Raw genomic sequence first — 19,140 nt, 5'->3', positions numbered from 1 at the left:
GGGCTTTTTCTGGTTTGGACCACTTAGTAATGTGGTACCACACTGAAGCAGTCGACTAAACCTGGTCTCTATCAATATTTTAGGGGAAAACTCATGTTAGGTCTGGATTAGGTCTGGGATTTGCCCTCATCAGGCTCATACTTTCGCATTTTCCGCATACTTGTTGGCCAGATCCCGGGCTTTTTCTGGTTTGGATCACGTAGTAATTTGGTACCACACTGAAACAGTCAAATTAAACCTGGTCTCGATCAGCATTTTAGAGGATAACACATTTAGATCTAGGTTAGGTCTGGGATTTGCTCTCATCAGGCTCATACTTTTGCATATTTCTCATACTTGATGGCCAGATTCTGTGCTTTTTTTGGTTCGGATCACGTTGCAATGTGGTACCACACTGAAACAGTCCACTAAACCTGGTTTCGATCAATATTTTAGAGGATAACGCATCTTAGGTCTTGGTTAGGCCTTGGATTTGCCCTCATCAGGCTCACACGTTCGCATTCTTCATATACCTGGTGAACAGACCGTGGGTTTTTTCTGGTTTACATCACGTGGTAATGTGGTAGCACACTGAAACAGACAATTATGCCTGGTTTCTATCAATATTTTAGAGGATAACACATGTTAGGTCTAGGTTAGGTCTGGGATTTGCTATCATCATGCTCATACTTTCGCATATTTCTCATTCTTGTTGTCCACATCCTGGGCTTTCACTGGTTTGGATCACACAGTAATGTGGTACCACAATGAAACAGTCGATTAAACCTGGTTTCGATCGATATTTTAGAGGATAACGCATGTTAGGTCTAGGTTAGGTCTGGGATTTGCACTCATCAGGCTCATACTTTCGCATATTTCTCATACTTGATGGCCAGATCCTGGCCTTTTCCTGGTTTGGATCACGTAGTAATGTGGTACCACACTGAAACAGTCGCATAAACCTGGTCTAGGTCAATATTTTAGAGGATAACGCATGTTAGGTCTAGGTAAGTTCTGGGATTTGCTCTCATCAAGCTCATACTTTCGATTATTTCTCGTACTTGTTGGCCAGATCCTGCGCCTTTTCAGGTTTGGATCACGTAGTAATGTGGTACCACACAGAAACTGTCGACTAAACTTGGTCACGATCAATATTTTCGAGGATAACGCATGTTAGGTCTAGGTTAGGTCTGGGATTTGCACTCATCATGCTCATACTTTCGCATATTTCTCATTCTTGTTGGCCAGATCCTGGGCTTTCACTGGTTTGGATCACATAGTTATGTGGTACCACACTGGAACAGTCAATTTAAACCTGCTCTCCATCAATATTTTAGAGGATAACACATGTTAGGTCTAGGTTAGGTCTGGGATTTGCACCCATCAGGCCCATACTTTCGCATATTTCTCATACTTGATGGCCAGATTCATGGCTTTTTCTGGTTTGGATCATGTGGTAATGTGGTACCACACTGAAACAGTCGACTAAACCTGGTCTCGGTCAATATTTAAGAGGATAACGCATGTTAGGTCTAGGTTAGGTCTGGGATTTGCACTCATCAGGCTTATACTTTCGCATATTTCTCATACTTGTTGGCCAGATTCTGGGCTTTTTTTGGCTTGGATCACGTAGTAATGTGGTACTACACTGAAACTGTCCATTAAACCTGGTTTCGATCAATATATTAGAGGATAGCGCATGTTAGGTCTATGTTAGGTCTGGGATTTGCTCTCATCAGGCTCATACATTCACATTTTCCGCATACTTGTTGGCCAGATCCTGGTCTTTTTCTGGTTTGGATCAAGTGGTAATGTGGTATCACACTGAAACAGTCCATTAAACCTGGTTTCGATCAATATTTTACAGGATAACACATGATAGGTCTAGGTTAGGTCTGGGATTTGGACTCATCAGGCTCATACTTTCGCATATTTCTCATACTTGATGGCCAGATTCTGTGCTTTTTTTGGTTCGGATCAAGTGGGAATGTGGTACCACACTGAAACAGTCAATTAAACCTAGTCTGGGTCAACATTTCAAAGGATATCTCATGTTAGGTCTAGGTTAGGTCTGGGATTTGCTATCATCATGCTCATACTTTCGCATATTTCCCATACTTACTGTCCAGATCCTGGGCTTTCACTGGTTTGGATCACACAGTAATGTGGTACCACACTGAAACAGACCATTGAACCTGGTTTCGATCAATATTTTAGAGGATAACACATGTTAAGTCTGAGTTGGGTCTAGGATTTGCCCTCATCAGGCTCATACTTTCGCATATATCTCTTACTTGATGGCCAGATTCTGGGCTCTCTCTGGATTGGATCACGTAGTAATGTGTTACCACACAAAAACAGTCGACTAAGCCTCATCATGCTCATACTTTCGCATATTTCTCATACTTGATGGCCAGATTCATGGCTTTTTCTGGTTTGGATCATGTGGTAATGTGGTACCACACTGAAACAGTCGACTAAACCTGGTCTCGGTCAATATTTAAGAGGATAACGCATGTTAGGTCTAGGTTAGGTCTGGGATTTGCTCTCATCAGGCTCATACTTTCGCATGTTTCTCATACTTGATGGCCAGATTCTGGGCTTTTTTTGGTTTGGATCACGCAGTAATGTAGTACCACACTGAAACAGACCATTAAACCTGGTTTCGATCAATATATTAGAGGATAACACATGTCAGGTCTAGGTTAGGCCTTGGATTTGCACTCATCAGGGTCATACTTTCGCATTCTTCACATACTTGTTGAAAAGAACCGGGGTTTTTTCAGGTTTGGATCACGTAGTAATGTGGTACCACACTGAAACAGTCCATCACACCTGGTTTCGATCAATATTTTAGAGGATAACGCATGTTAGGTCTATGTTAGGTCCGGGATTTGCTCTCATCAGGCTCATACTTTCGCATATTTCTCTTACTTGTTAGCCAGATACTTTGCTTCTTCTGGTTTGGATCACACAGTTGTGTGGTACCACACTGAAACAGTCGATTAAACCTGGTTTCTATCAATATTTTAGAGGATAACGCATGTTAGGTCTAGGTTAGGCCTTGAATTTATCCCCATCAGACTCACACGTTAGCATTCTTCACATACTTGTTGAACAGAACCCGGGTTTTTCCTGGTTTGGATCACGTAGCATTGTGGTACCACACTGAAACAGTCCATTAAACCTGGTTTCGATCAATATTTTAGAGGATAACGCATGTTAGGTCTTGGTTAGTCCTTGGATTTGCCCTCATCAGGCTCACACGTTAGCATTCCTCACATACTTGTTGAACAGAACCCGGGTTTTTTCTGGTTTGGATCACGTAGTAATGTGGTACCACACAAAAACAGTCGACTGAGCCTGGTCACGATCAATATTTTAGAGGATAATGCATGTTAGGTCTAGGTTAGGTATGGGATTTGCACTCATCAGGCTCATACTTTCGCATTTTCCGCATACTTGTTGGCCAGATCCCGGGCTTCTTCTGGTTTGGATCACGTGGTAATGTGGTATCACACTCAAACAGTCCATTAAACCTGGTTTCGATCAATATTTTAGGGGATAACACATGTTAAGTCTGAGTTGGATGTAGGATTTGCCCCCATCAGGCTCATACTTTCGCATATATCTCTTACTTAATGGCCAGATTCTGGGCTCTTTCTGGATTGGATCACGTAGTAATGTGGTACCACACTGAAACAGTCGATTAATCCTGGTTTCGATCGATATTTTAGCGGATAACGCATGTTAGGTCTAGGTTAGGTCTGGGATTTGCTCTCATCTGGCTCATACTTTCGCATATTTCTCATACTTGATGCCAGATTCTGGGCTTTTTCGGGTTTGGATGACGTAGTAATGTGGTACCACACAAAAACAGTCGACTGAGCGTGGTCACGATCAATATTTTAGAGGATAATGCATGATAGGTCTAGGTCAGGAATGGGATTTGCACTCATCAGGCTCATACTTTCGCATATTTCTCATACTTAATGGCCAGATCCTGGGCTTTTTCTGGTTTGGATCACATAGTTATGTGGTACCACACTGAAACAGTCAAATTAAACCTGGTCTCGATCAATATTTTAGAGGATAACACATGTTAGGTCTAGGTTAGGTCTGGGATTTGCTCTCATCAGGCTCATACTTTCGCATATTTCTCATACTTGATGGCCAGATCCAGGCCTTTTTCTGGTTTGGATCACGTAGTAATGTGGTACCACACTGAACCAGTCGACTAAACCTGGTCTAGGTCAATATTTTAGAGGATAACGCATGTTAGGTCTAGGTTAGGCCTGGGATTTGCACTCATCAGGCTTATACTTTCGCATATTTCTCATACTTGTTGGCCAGATCCTGGGCTTTCACTGGCTTGGATCACACAGTAATGTGGTACCACAATGAAACAGTCGATTAAACCTGGTTTCGATCGATATTTTAGGGAATAACGCATGTTAGGTCTAGGTTAGTTCTGGGATTTGCTCTCATCAAGCTCATACATTCACATTTTCCGCATACTTGTTGGCCAGATCCTGGGCTTTCACTGGTTTGGATCACACAGTAATGTGGAACCACAATGAAACAGTCGATTAAACCTGGTTTCGATCGATATTTTAGAGAATAACGCATGTTAGGTCTAGGTTAGTTCTGGGATTTGCTCTCATCAAGCTCATACATTCACATTTTCCGCATACTTGTTGGCCAGATCCTGGGCTTTCACTGGTTTGGATCACACAGTAATGTGGAACCACAATGAAACAGTCGATTAAACCTGCTCTCCATCAATATTTTAGAGGATAACACATGTTAGGTCTAGGTTAGGTCTGGGATTTGCACTCATCAGGCTTATACTTTCGCATATTTCTCATACTTGTTGGCCAGATTCTGGGTTTTTTGTGGCTTGGATCACGTAGTAATGTGGTACTACACTGAAACTGTCCATTAAACCTGGTTTCGATCAATATTTTAGAGGATAGCGCATGTTAGGTCTATGTTAGGTCTGGGATTTGCTCTCATCAGGCTCATACATTCACATTTTCCGCATACTTGTTGGCCAGATCCTGGTCTTTTTCTGGTTTGGATCAAGTGGTAATGTGGTATCACACTGAAACAGTCCATTAAACCTGGTTTCGATCAATATTTTACAGGATAACACATGATAGGTCTAGGTTAGGTCTGGGATTTGGACTCATCAGGCTCATACTTTCGCATATTTCTCATACTTGATGGCCAGATTCTGTGCTTTTTTTGGTTCGGATCACGTGGGAATGTGGTACCACACTGAAACAGTCAATTAAACCTAGTCTGGGTCAACATTTCAAAGGATAACTCATGTTAGGTCTAGGTTAGGTCTGGGATTTGCTATCATCATGCTCATACTTTCGCATATTTCCCATACTTACTGTCCAGATCCTGGGCTTTCACTGGTTTGGATCACACAGTAATGTGGTACCACACTGAAACAGTCCACTAAACCTGGTTTCGATCAATATTTTAGAGGATAGCGCATCTTAGGTCTAGGTTAGGCCTTGGATTTGCCCTCATCAGGCTCACACGTTCGCATTCTTCATATACCTGGTGAACAGATCGTGGGTTTTTTCAGGTTTGCATCACGTGGTGATGTGGTAGCACACTGAAGCAGACAATTATGCCTGCTTTCTATCAATATTTTAGAGGATAACACATGTTACGTCTAGGTTAGGTCTGGGATTTGCTATGATCATGCTCATACTTTCGCATATTTCTCATACTTGTTCGCCAGATCCTGCGCTTTCTCTGGTTTGGAGCAAGTGGTAATGTGGTACCACACTGAAACAGTCCATTAAACCTGGTTTCGATCAATATTTTAGAGGATAACACATGATAGGTCTAGGTTAGGTCTGGGATTTGCACTCATCAGGCTCATACTTTCGCATATTTCTCATACTTGATGGCCAGATTCTGGGCTTTTTTTGGTTCTGATCACGTTGCAATGTGGTACCACACTGAAAGGGTCCACTAAACCTGGTTTCGACCAATATTTTAGAGGATAGCGCATCTTAGGTCTAGGTTAGGCCTTCGATTTGCCCTCATCAGGCTCACACGTTCGCATTCTTCATATACCTGGCGAACAGATCGTGGGTTTTTTCTGGTTTGCATCACGTGGTGATGTGGTAGCACACTGAAACAGACAATTACGCCTGCTTTCGATCGATATTTTAGAAGATAACGCATGTTAGGACTGGATCAGGTCTGGGATTTGCCCTCATCAGGCTCATACTTTCGCATATTTCTCATACTTGATTGCCAGATTCTGGGCTTTATTTGGTTTGGATCACGTTGCAATGTGGCATCACACTGAAACAGTCCATTAAACCTGGTTTCGATCAATATTTTAGAGGATAACACATGTTAAGTCTGAGTTGGATGTAGGATTTGCCCCCATCAGGCTCATACTTTCGCATATATCTCTTACTTGATGGCCAGATTCTGGGCTCTTTCTGGATTGGATCACGTAGTTATGTGGTACCACACTGAAACAGTCGATTAATCCTGGTTTCGATCGATATTTTAGAGGATAACGCATGTTAGGTCTAGGTTAGGTCTGGGATTTGCTCTCATCTGGCTCATACTTTCGCATATTTCTCATACTTGATGCCAGATTCTGGGCTTTTTCTGGTTTGGATGACGTAGTAATGTGGTACCACACAAAAACAGTCGACTGAGCCTGGTCACGATCAATATTTTAGAGGATAATGCATGATAGGTCTAGGTTAGGTATGGGATTTGCACTCATCAGGCTCATACTTTCGCATATTTCTCATACTTAATGGCCAGATCCTGGGCTTTTTCTGGTTTGGATAACATAGTTATGTGGTACCACACTGAAACAGTCAAATTATACCTGGTCTCGATCAATATTTTAGAGGATAACACAAGTTAGGTCTAGGTTAGGTCTGGGATTTGCACTCATCAGGCTCATACTTTCGCATATTTCTCATACTTGTTGGCAAGATCCTGCGCTTTTTCTGGTTTGGAGCAAGTGGTAATGTGGTACCACACTGAAACACCCCATTAAACCTGGTTTCGATCAATATTTTAGAGGATAACACATGATAGGTCTAGGTTAGATCTGGGATTTGCACTCATCAGGCTCATACTTTCGCATATTTCTCATACTTGATGGCCAGATTCTGGGCTTTTTTTGGTTCGGATCACGTTGCAATGTGGTACCACACTGAAACAGTCCACTAAACCTGGTTTCGATCAATATTTTAGAGGATAGCGCATCTTAGGTCTAGGTTAGGCCTTGGATTTGCCCTCATCAGGCTCACACGTTCGCATTCTTCATATACCTGGCGAACAGATCGTGGGTTTTTTCTGGTTTGCATCACGTGGTGATGTGGTAGCACACTGAAACAGACAATTATGCCTGCTTTCTATCAATATTTTAGAGGGTAACGCATGTTAGGTCTAGGTTAGGTCTGGGATTTGCACTCATCAGGCTCATACTTTCGCATATTTCGCATACTTGTTGGCCAGATTCTGGGCTTTTTTTGGCTTGGATCACGTAGTAATGTGGTACTACACTGAAACTGTCCATTAAACCTGGTTTCGATCAATATTTTAGAGGATAACGCATGTTAGGTCTATGTTAGGTCTGGGATTTGCACTCATCAGGCTCATACTTTCGCATATTTCTCATACTTGTTGGCCAGATTCCGGGCTTTTTTTGGCTTGGATCACGTAGTAATGTGGTATCACACTGAAACAGTCCATTAAACCTGGTTTCGATCAGTATTTTAGAGGATAACACATGATAGGTCTAGGTTAGGTCTGGGATTTGCTATCATCATGCCCATACCTTCGCATATTTCTCATTCTTACTGCCCAGATCCTGGGCTCTCACTGGTTTGGATCACGTAGTTATGTGGTACCACACTGAAACATTCAAATTAAACCTGGTCTCGATCAATATTTTAGAGGATAACACATGTTAGGTCTAGGTTAGGTCTGGGATTTGCCCTCATCAGGGTCATACATTCACATTTTCCGCATACTTGACGGCCAGATCCTGGCCTTTTTCTGGTTTGGATCACGAAGTAATGTGGTACCACACTGAAACAGTCGACTAAACCTGGTCTCGGTCAATATTTTAGAGGGTAACGCATGTTCGGTCTAGGTTAGGTCTGGAATTTGCACTCATCAGGCTCACACGTTCGCATTCTTCACATACCTGGAGAACAAATCCTGGGTTTTTTCTGGTTTGCATCACGTGGTAATGTGGTAGCACACTGAAACAGTCGACTAAACCTGGTCACGATCAATATTTTAGAGGATAACGCATGTTAGGTCTAGGTTAGGTCTGGGATTTGCTCACATCATGCTCATACTTTCGCACATATCTCATTCTTGTTGGCCAGATCCTGGGCTTTCACTGGTTTGGATCACGTAGTAATGTGGTACCACACTGAAACAGTCCATTAAACCTGGTCTCAATGAATATTTTTGAGGATAACGCATGTTAGGTCTAGGTTAGGTCTGGGATTTGCCCTCATCAGGGTCATACATTCACATTTTCCGCATACTTGTTGGCCAGATCCCGGACATTTTCTGGTTTGGATCACGTGGTAACGTGGTATCACACAGAAACAGTCCATTAAACCTGGTTTCGATCAATATTTTAGAGGATAACACATGTTAGGACTGGATCAGGTCTGGGATTTGCCCTCATCAGGCTCACACGTTCGCATTCTTCATATACCTGGTGAGCAGATCGTGGGTTTTTTCTGGTTTGCATCACGTGGTGATGTGGTAGCACACTGAAACAGACAATTATGCCTGGTTTCTATCAATATTGTAGAGGATAACACATGTTACGTCTAGGTTAGGTCTGGGATTTGCTATCATCATGCTCATACTTTCGCATATTTCTCATTCTTGTTGTCCACATCCTGGGCTTTCACTGGTTTGGATCACACAGTAATGTGGTACCACAATGAAACAGTCGATTAAACCTGGTTTCGATCGATATTTTAGAGGATAACGCATGTTAGGTCTAGGTTAGGTCTGGGATTTGCACTCATCAGGCTCATACTTTCGCATATTTCTCATACTTGATGGCCAGATCCTGGCCTTTTCCTGGTTTGGATCACGTAGTAATGTGGTACCACACTGAAACAGTCGCATAAACCTGGTCTAGGTCAATATTTTAGAGGATAACGCATGTTAGGTCTAGGTAAGTTCTGGGATTTGCTCTCATCAAGCTCATACTTTCGATTATTTCTCGTACTTGTTGGCCAGATCCTGCGCCTTTTCAGGTTTGGATCACGTAGTAATGTGGTACCACACAGAAACTGTCGACTAAACTTGGTCGCGATCAATATTTTCGAGGATAACGCATGTTAGGTCTAGGTTAGGTCTGGGATTTGCACTCATCATGCTCATACTTTCGCATATTTCTCATTCTTGTTGGCCAGATCCTGGGCTTTCACTGGTTTGGATCACATAGTTATGTGGTACCACACTGGAACAGTCAATTTAAACCTGCTCTCCATCAATATTTTAGAGGATAACACATGTTAGGTCTAGGTTAGGTCTGGGATTTGCACCCATCAGGCCCATACTTTCGCATATTTCTCATACTTGATGGCCAGATTCATGGCTTTTTCTGGTTTGGATCATGTGGTAATGTGGTACCACACTGAAACAGTCGACTAAACCTGGTCTCGGTCAATATTTTAGAGGATAACGCATGTTAGGTCTAGGTTAGGTCTGGGATTTGCACTCATCAGGCTTATACTTTCGCATATTTCTCATACTTGTTGGCCAGATTCTGGGCTTTTTTTGGCTTGGATCACGTAGTAATGTGGTACTACACTGAAACTGTCCATTAAACCTGGTTTCGATCAATATTTTAGAGGATAGCGCATGTTAGGTCTATGTTAGGTCTGGGATTTGCTCTCATCAGGCTCATACATTCACATTTTCCGCATACTTGTTGGCCAGATCCTGGTCTTTTTCTGGTTTGGATCAAATGGTAATGTGGTATCACACTGAAACAATCCATTAAACCTGGTTTCGATCAATATTTTACAGGATAACACATGATAGGTCTAGGTTAGGTCTGGGATTTGGACTCATCAGGCTCATACTTTCGCATATTTCTCATACTTGATGGCCAGATTCTGTGCTTTTTTTGGTTCGGATCAAGTGGGAATGTGGTACCACACTGAAACAGTCAATTAAACCTAGTCTGGGTCAACATTTCAAAGGATAACTCATGTTAGGTCTAGGTTAGGTCTGGGATTTGCTATCATCATGCTCATACTTTCGCATATTTCCCATACTTACTGTCCAGATCCTGGGCTTTCACTGGTTTGGATCACACAGTAATGTGGTACCACACAGAAACAGACCATTGAACCTGGTTTCGATCAATATTTTAGAGGATAACACATGTTAAGTCTGAGTTGGGTCTAGGATTTGCCCTCATCAGGCTCATACTTTCGCATATATCTCTTACTTGATGGCCAGATTCTGGGCTCTCTCTGGATTGGATCACGTAGTAATGTGTTACCACACAAAAACAGTCGACTAAGCCTCATCATGCTCATACTTTCGCATATTTCTCATACTTGATGGCCAGATTCATGGCTTTTTCTGGTTTGGATCATGTGGTAATGTGGTACCACACTGAAACAGTCGGCTAAACCTGGTCTCGGTCAATATTTAAGAGGATAACGCATGTTAGGTCTAGGTTAGGTCTGGGATTTGCTCTCATCAGGCTCATACTTTCGCATGTTTCTCATACTTGATGGCCAGATTCTGGGCTTTTTTTGGTTTGGATCACGCAGTAATGTAGTACCACACTGAAACAGACCATTAAACCTGGTTTCGATCAATATATTAGAGGATAACACATGTCAGGTCTAGGTTAGGCCTTGGATTTGCACTCATCAGGGTCATACTTTCGCATTCTTCACATACTTGTTGAAAAGAACCGGGGTTTTTTCAGGTTTGGATCACGTAGCAATGTGGTACCACACTGAAACAGTCCATCACACCTGGTTTCGATCAATATTTTAGAGGATAACGCATGTTAGGTCTAGGTTAGGTCTGGGATTTGCTCTCATCTGGCTCATACTTTCGCATATTTCTCATACTTGATGCCAGATTCTGGGCTTTTTCGGGTTTGGATGACGTAGTAATGTGGTACCACACAAAAACAGTCGACTGAGCGTGGTCACGATCAATATTTTAGAGGATAATGCATGATAGGTCTAGGTCAGGAATGGGATTTGCACTCATCAGGCTCATACTTTCGCATATTTCTCATACTTAATGGCCAGATCCTGGGCTTTTTCTGGTTTGGATCACATAGTTATGTGGTACCACACTGAAACAGTCAAATTAAACCTGGTCTCGATCAATATTTTAGAGGATAACACATGTTAGGTCTAGGTTAGGTCTGGGATTTGCTCTCATCAGGCTCATACTTTCGCATATTTCTCATACTTGATGGCCAGATCCAGGCCTTTTTCTGGTTTGGATCACGTAGTAATGCGGTACCACACTGAAACAGTCGACTAAACCTGGTCTCGGTCAATATTGTAGAGGGTAACGCATGTTAGGTCTAGGTTAGGTCTGGGATTTGCACTCATCAGGCTCATACTTTCGCATATTTCTCATACATGATGGCCAGATTCTGGGCTTTTTTTGGTTCGGATCACGTTGCAATGTGGTACCACACTGAAACAGTCCACTAAACCTGGTTTCTATAAACCTGGTTTCGATCAATATTTTAGAGGATAGCGCATCTTAGGTCTAGGTTAGGCCTTGGATTTGCCCTCATCAGGCTCACACGTTCGCATTCTTCATATACCTGGTGAACAGATCGTGGGTTTTTTCTGGTTTGCATCACGTGGTGATGTGGTAGCACACTGAAACAGACAATTATGCCTGCTTTCTATCAATATTTTAGAGGATAACACATGTTACGTCTAGGTTAGGTCTGGGATTTGCTATCATCATGCTCATACTTTCGCATATTTCTCATTCTTGTTGTCCAGATCCTGGGCTTTCACTGGTTTGGATCACACAGTAATGTGGTACCACAATGAAACAGTCGATTAAACCTGGTTTCGATCGATATTTTAGAGGACAACGCATGTTAGGTCTAGGTTAGGTCTGCGATTTGCACTCATCAGGCTCATACTTTCGTATATTTCTCATACTTGATGGCCAGATCCTGGCCTTTTTCTGGTTTGGATCGCGTAGTAATGTGGTACCACACTGAAACAGTCGACTAAACCTGGTCTCGGTCAATATTTTAGAGGATAACGCATGTTAGGTCTAGGTTAGTTCTGGGATTTGCTCTCATCAGGCTCATACTTTCGATTATTTCTCGTACTTGTTGGCCAGATCCTGCGCCATTTCTGGTTTGGATCACGTAGTAATGTGGCACCACACTGAAACAGTCGACTAAACTTGGTCACGATCAATATTATAGAGGATAACGCATGTTAGGTCTAGGTTAGGTCTGGGATTTGCTCTCATCAGGCTCATACATTCACATTTTCCGCATAGTTGTTGGCCAGATCCTGGTCTTTTTCTGGTTTGGATCAAGTGGTAATGTGGTATCACACTGAAACAGTCCATTAAACCTGGTTTCGATCAATATTTTAAGGGATAACACATGATAGGTCTAGGTTAGGTCTGGGATTTGGGCTCATCAGGCTCATACTTTCGCATATTTCTCATACTTGATGGCCAGATTCTGTGCTTTTTTTGGTTCGGATCACGTGGGAATGTGGTACCACACTGAAATAGTCAATTAAACCTAGTCTGGGTCAACATTTCAAAGGATAACTCATGTTAGGTCCAGGTTAGGTCTGGGATTTGCTATCATCATGCTCATACTTTCGCATGTTTCTCATACTTGATGGCCAGATTCTGGGCTTTTTTTGGTTTGGATCACGCAGTAATGTGGTACCACACTGAAACAGAACATTAAACCTGGTTTCGATCAATATATTAGAGGATAACACATGTCAGGTCTAGGTTAGGTCTGGGATTTGATCTCATCAGGGTCATACTATCGCATATATCTCTTACTTGATGGCCAGATTCTGGACCTTTTTTGGTTTCGATCACGTAGTAATGCGGTACCACGCTGAAACAGACCATTAAACCTTGTTTCGATCAATATTTTAGAGGATAACGCATGTTAGGTCTATGTAAGTTCCGGGATTTGACCTCATCAGGCTTACACTTTGGCATTCTTCACATACCTGTTGAACAGATCCTGGCTTTTTTCTGGTTTGGATCACGTGGTAATGTGGTACCACACTGAAACAGTCAATTAAACCTAGTCTGGGTCAACATGTCAAAGGATAACTCATGTTAGGTCTAGGTTAGGTCTGGGATTTGATCTCATCAGGCTCATACTTTCGCATATTTCACATACTTAATGGCCAGATCCTGGGCTTTTTCTGGTTTGGATCACTTAGTAATGTGGTACCACACAGAAACAGTCCAATAAACCTGGTTTCGATCAATATTTTAGAGGATAACGCATGTCAGGTCTATGTTAGGTCTGGGATTTGCCCCCATCAGGCTCATACTATCGCATATATCTCTTACTTGATGGCCAGATTCTGGGCTCTTTCTGGATTGGATCACGGAGTAATGTGGTGTCACACTGAAACAGTCCACTAACCTGGTTTCGATCAATATTTTAGAGGATAACACATGTTAAGTCTGAGTTGGATGTAGGATTTGCCCCCATCAGGCTCATACTTTCGCATATATCTCTTACTTGATGGCCAGATTCTGGGCTCTTTCTGGATTGGAGCACGTAGTAATGCGGTACCACACTGAAACGGACCATTAAACCTTGTTTCGATCAATATTTTATAGGATAACGCATGTTAGGTCTATGTTAGTTCCGGGATTTGCCCTCACCGGGCTCACACTTTCGCATTCTTCACATACCTGTTGAACAGATCCTGGGTTTTTTTCTGGTTTGGATCACTTGGTAATGTGGTACCACACTGAAACAGACAATTAAGCATGGTTTCTATCAATATTTCAGAGGATAACACATGTTAGGTCTAGGTTAGTTCTGGGATTTACACTCATCAGGCTCACACTTTCGCATATTTCTCATACTTGAGGCCAGATTCTGGGCTTTTTCTGGTTCGGATCACGTAGTAATGTGGTACCACACAAAAACAGTCGACTGAGCCTGGTCACGATCAATATTTTAGAGGATAATGCATGTTAGATCTAGGTTAGGTATAGGATTTGCACTCATCAGGCTCATACTTTCGCATATTTCTCATACTTGATGGCCAGATCCTGGGCTTTTCCTGGTTTGGATCACTTAGTAATGTGGTACCACACTGAAACAGTCGACTAAACCTGGTCTCGATCAATATTTTAGGGGAATACGCATGTTAGGTCTGGATTAGGTCTGGGATTTGCCCTCATCAGGCTCCTACTTTCGCATTTTCCGCATACTTGTTGGCCAGATCCCGGGCTTTTTCTGGTTTGGATCACGTGGTAATGTGGCATCACACTGAAACAGTCCATTAAACCTGGTTTCGATCAATATTTTAGAGGATAACACATGTTAAGTCTGAGTTGGATGTAGGATTTGCCCCCATCAGGCTCATACTATCGCATATATCTCTTACTTGATGGCCAGATTCTGGGCTCTTTCTGGATTGGATCACGTAGTAATGTGGTACCACACTGAAACAGCCGATTAAACCTGGTTTCGATCGATATTTTAGAGGATAATGCATGTTAGGTCTAGGTTAGGTCTGGGATTTGCACTCATCAGGCTCATACTTTCGCATATTTCTCATACTTGATGGCCAGATTCTGGGCCTTTTTTGGTTTCGATCACGTAGTAATACGGTACCACGCTGAAACAGACCATTAAACCTTGTTTCGATCAATATTTTAGAGGATAACGCATGTTAGGTCTATGTTAGGTCCGGGATTTGACCTCATCAGGCTCATACTTTCGCATTCTTCACATACCTGTTGAACAGATCCTGGGTTTTTTCTGGCTGGGATCACGTGGTAATGTGGTACCACACTGAAACAGTCAATTAAACCTAGTCTGGGTCAACATTTCAAAGGATAACTCATGTTAGGTCTAGGTTAGGTCTGGGATTTGCTCTCATCAGGCTCATACTTTCGCATATTTCTCATACTTGATGGCCAGATTCTGGGCCTGTTTTGGTTTCGATCACGTAGTAATGCGGTACCACGCTGAAACAGACCATTAAACCTGGTTTCGATCAATATTTTAGAGGATAACGCATGTTAGGTCTATGTTAGGTCCGGGATTTGCCCTCATCAGGCTCACACTTTCGCATATTTCTCATACTTGTTGCCAGATTCTGGGCTTTTTTCGGCTTGGATCACGTAGTAATGTGGTACCACACTGAAACAGTCGACTAAGCCTGGTCACGAGCAATATTTTAGTGGATAACGCATGTTAGGTCTGGATTAGGTATGGGATTTGACCTCATCAGTCTCATACTTTCGTATTCTTCACATACTTCTTGAACAGATCCTGGGTTTTTTTTCTGGTATGGATCACATAGTAGTGTGGTACCACACTGAAACAGTCGATTAAAACTTGTTTCGATCGATATTTTAGACGATAACGCATGTTAGGTCTGGATTAGGTCTGGGATTTTCCCTCATCAGGGTCATACTTTCGCATATTTCTCATACTTGTTGGCCAAATTCTGGTCTTTTTTTGGTTTGGATCACTTAGTAATGTGGTACCACTCTGAAACAGTCCATTAACCTGGTTTCGATCAAAATTTTAGAGGATAATGCATGTTAGATCTGTGTTATGTCTGGGATTTGACTTCATCAGGGTCATATTTTCGCATATTTCTCATGCATGTTGGCCAGATCCTGGGCTTTCACTGGTTTGGATCACGTAGTTATGTGGTATCATACTGAAACAGTCCATTAAACCTGGTTTCGATCAATATTTTAGAGGATAACACATGTTAAGTCTGAGTTGGGTGTAGGATTTGCGCTCATCAGGTTCATACTTTCGCATATATCTCTTACTTGATGGCCAGATTCTGGGCTTTTTCTGGATTGGATCACGTAGTAATGTGGTACCACACTGAAACAGTCGACTAAGCCTGGTCACGATCAATATTTTAGTGGATAACGCATGTTAGGTCTGGATAAGGTATGGGATTCGACCTCATCAGTCTCATACTTTCGCATTCTTCACACACTTCTTGAACAGATCCTGGGTTTTTTCTGGTATGGATCACATAGTAGTGTGGTACCACACTGAAACAGTCCATTAAACCTGGTTTCGATCCATATTTTAGAGGGTAACGCATGTTGGGTCTATGTTAGGTCTGGGATTTGCTCTCATCAGGCTCATACTTTCGCATATTTCTCTTACTTGTTAGCCAGATCCTTTGCTTTTTCTGGTTTGGATCACGTAGAAATGTGGTACCACACTGAAACAGTCCATTAAACCTGGTTTCGATCAATATTTTAGAGGATAACGCATGTTAGGTCTTGGTTAGGCCTTGGATTTGCCCTCATCAGGCTCACACGTTCGCATTCTTCACATACCTGGTGAACAGATCCTGGGTTTTTTCTGGTTTGGATCACGTGGTAATGTGGTACCACACTGAAACAGACAATTAAACCTAGTCTGGGTCAACATATCAAAGGATAACTCATGTTAGGTCTAGGTTAGGTCTGAGATTTGCTCTCATCAGGCTCATACTTTCGCATATTTCTCATACTTGATGGCCAGATTCTGGGCCTCTTTTGGTTTCGATCACGTAGTAATGCGGTACCACGCTGAAACAGACCATTAAACCTTGTTTCGATCAATATTGTAGAGGATAACGCATGTTAGGTCTATGTTAGGTAAGGGATTTGCACTCATCAGGCTCATACTTTCGCATATTTCTCACACTTGATGGCCAGATCCTGGGCTTTTTATGGCTTGGATCAAGGGGTAATGTGGTATCACACTGAAACAGTCCATTAAACCTCGTTTCGATCATTATTTTAGAGGATAACACATGTTAGGTCTAGGTTAGGTCTGCGATTTGGACTCATCAGGCTCATACTTTCGCATATTTCTCATACTTGATGGCCAGATTCAGGGCCTTTTCTGGTTTGGATCACGTGGTAATGTGGTACCACACTGAAACTGTCGACTAAACCTGGTCTCGGTCAATATTTTAGAGGGTAACGCATGTTAGGTCTAGGTTAGGTCTGGGATTTGCACTCATCAGGCTCATACTTTCGCATATTTCTCATACTTGTTGCCAGATTCTGGGCTTTTTTTGGCTTGGATCACGTAGTAATGTGGTACCACACTGAAACTGTCCATTCAACCTGGATTCGATCAATATTTTAGAGGATAACACATGTTAGGTCTAGGTTAGGTCTGGGATAGCACTCATCAGGCACATACTTTCGCATATTTCTCATACTTGATGGCCAGATGCAGGGCTTTTTCTGGTTTGGATCACGTGGTAATGTGGTACCACACTGAAACAGTCAATTAAACCTAGTCTGGGTCAACATATCAAAGGATAACTCATGTTAGGTCTAGGTTAGGTCTGAGATTTGCTCTCATCAGGCTCATACTTTCGCATATTTCTCATACTTGATGGCCAGATTCTGGGCCTTTTTTGGTTTCGATCACGTAGTAATGCGGTACCACGCTGAAACAGACCATTAAACCTGGTTTCGATCAATATTTTAGAGTATAACGCATGTTAGGTCTATGTTAGGTCTGGGATTTTCCCTCATCAGGCTCATACTTTCGCATATTTCTCATACTTGATGGCCAGATTCAGGGCGTTTTCTGGTTTGGATCACGTGGTAATGTGGTACCACACTGAAACAGTCGACTAAGCCTGGTCACGATCAATATTTTAGTGGATAACGCATGTTAGGTCTGGATTAGGTATGGGATTTGACCTCATCAGTCTCATACTTTCGCATTCTTCACATACTTCTTGAACAGATCCTGGGTTTTTTCTGGTATGGATCACATAGTAGTGTGGTACCACACTGAAACAGTCCATTAAACCTGGTTTCGATCCATATTTTAGAGGGTAACGCATGTTGGGTCTATGTTAGGTCCGGGATTTGCTCTCATCAGGCTCATACTTTCGCATATTTCTCTTACTTGTTAGCCAGATCCTTTGCTTTTTCTGGTTTGGATCACGTAGAAATGTGGTACCACACTGAAACAGTCCATTAAACCTGGATTCGATCAATATTGTAGAGGATAACACATGTTTCGCCTAGGTGTGGCCTTGGATTTGCACTTATCTGGGTCATACTTTCGCATATTTCTCATCATTGATGCCAGATTCTGGCCTTTTCCGGGTTTGGATCGCGTAGTAAAGAGGTGCCACACAAAAACAGTCGACTGAGCCTGGTCACGATCAATATTTTAGAGGATAATGCATGTTAGGTCTAGGTTAGGTATGGGATATGCACTCATCAGGCTCATACTTTCGCATATTTCTCATACTTGATGGCCAGATCCTGGGCTTTTTCTGGTTTGGATCACTTAGTACTGTGGTACCACACTGAAACAGTCGACTAAACCTGGTCTCGATCAATATTTTAGGGGAAAACGCATGTTAGGCCTGGATTAGGTCTGGGATTTGCCCTCATCAGGCTCATACTTTCGCATTTTCCGCATACTTGTTGGCCAGATCCCGGGCTTTTTCTAGTTTGGATCACGTGGTATTGTGGTATCACACTGAAACAGTCCATTAAACCTGGTTTCGATCAATATTTTAGAGGATAACACATGTTAAGTCTGAGTTGGATGTAGGATTTGCCCCCATCAGGCTCATACTTTCGCATATATCTCTTACTTGATGGCCAGATTCTGGGTTCTTTCTGGATTGGATCACGTAGTAATGTGGTACCACACTGAAACAGTCGATTAAACCTGGTTTCGATCGATATTTTAGAGGATAACGCATGTTAGGTCTAGGTTAGGTCTGGGATTTGCACTCATCAGGCTCATACTTTCGCATATTTCTCACACTTGGTGGCCAGATCCTGGCCATTTTCTGCTTTGGATCACGTAGTAATGTGGTACCACACTGAAACAGTCGACTAAACCTGGTCACG

Source organism: Colletes latitarsis, chromosome 5 (assembly GCF_051014445.1).
Source record: "Colletes latitarsis isolate SP2378_abdomen chromosome 5, iyColLati1, whole genome shotgun sequence".
Taxonomy (NCBI): domain Eukaryota; kingdom Metazoa; phylum Arthropoda; class Insecta; order Hymenoptera; family Colletidae; genus Colletes; species Colletes latitarsis.
The sequence above is the reverse complement of the archived record's forward strand: the minus strand, read 5'-3'. Positions refer to the sequence as shown.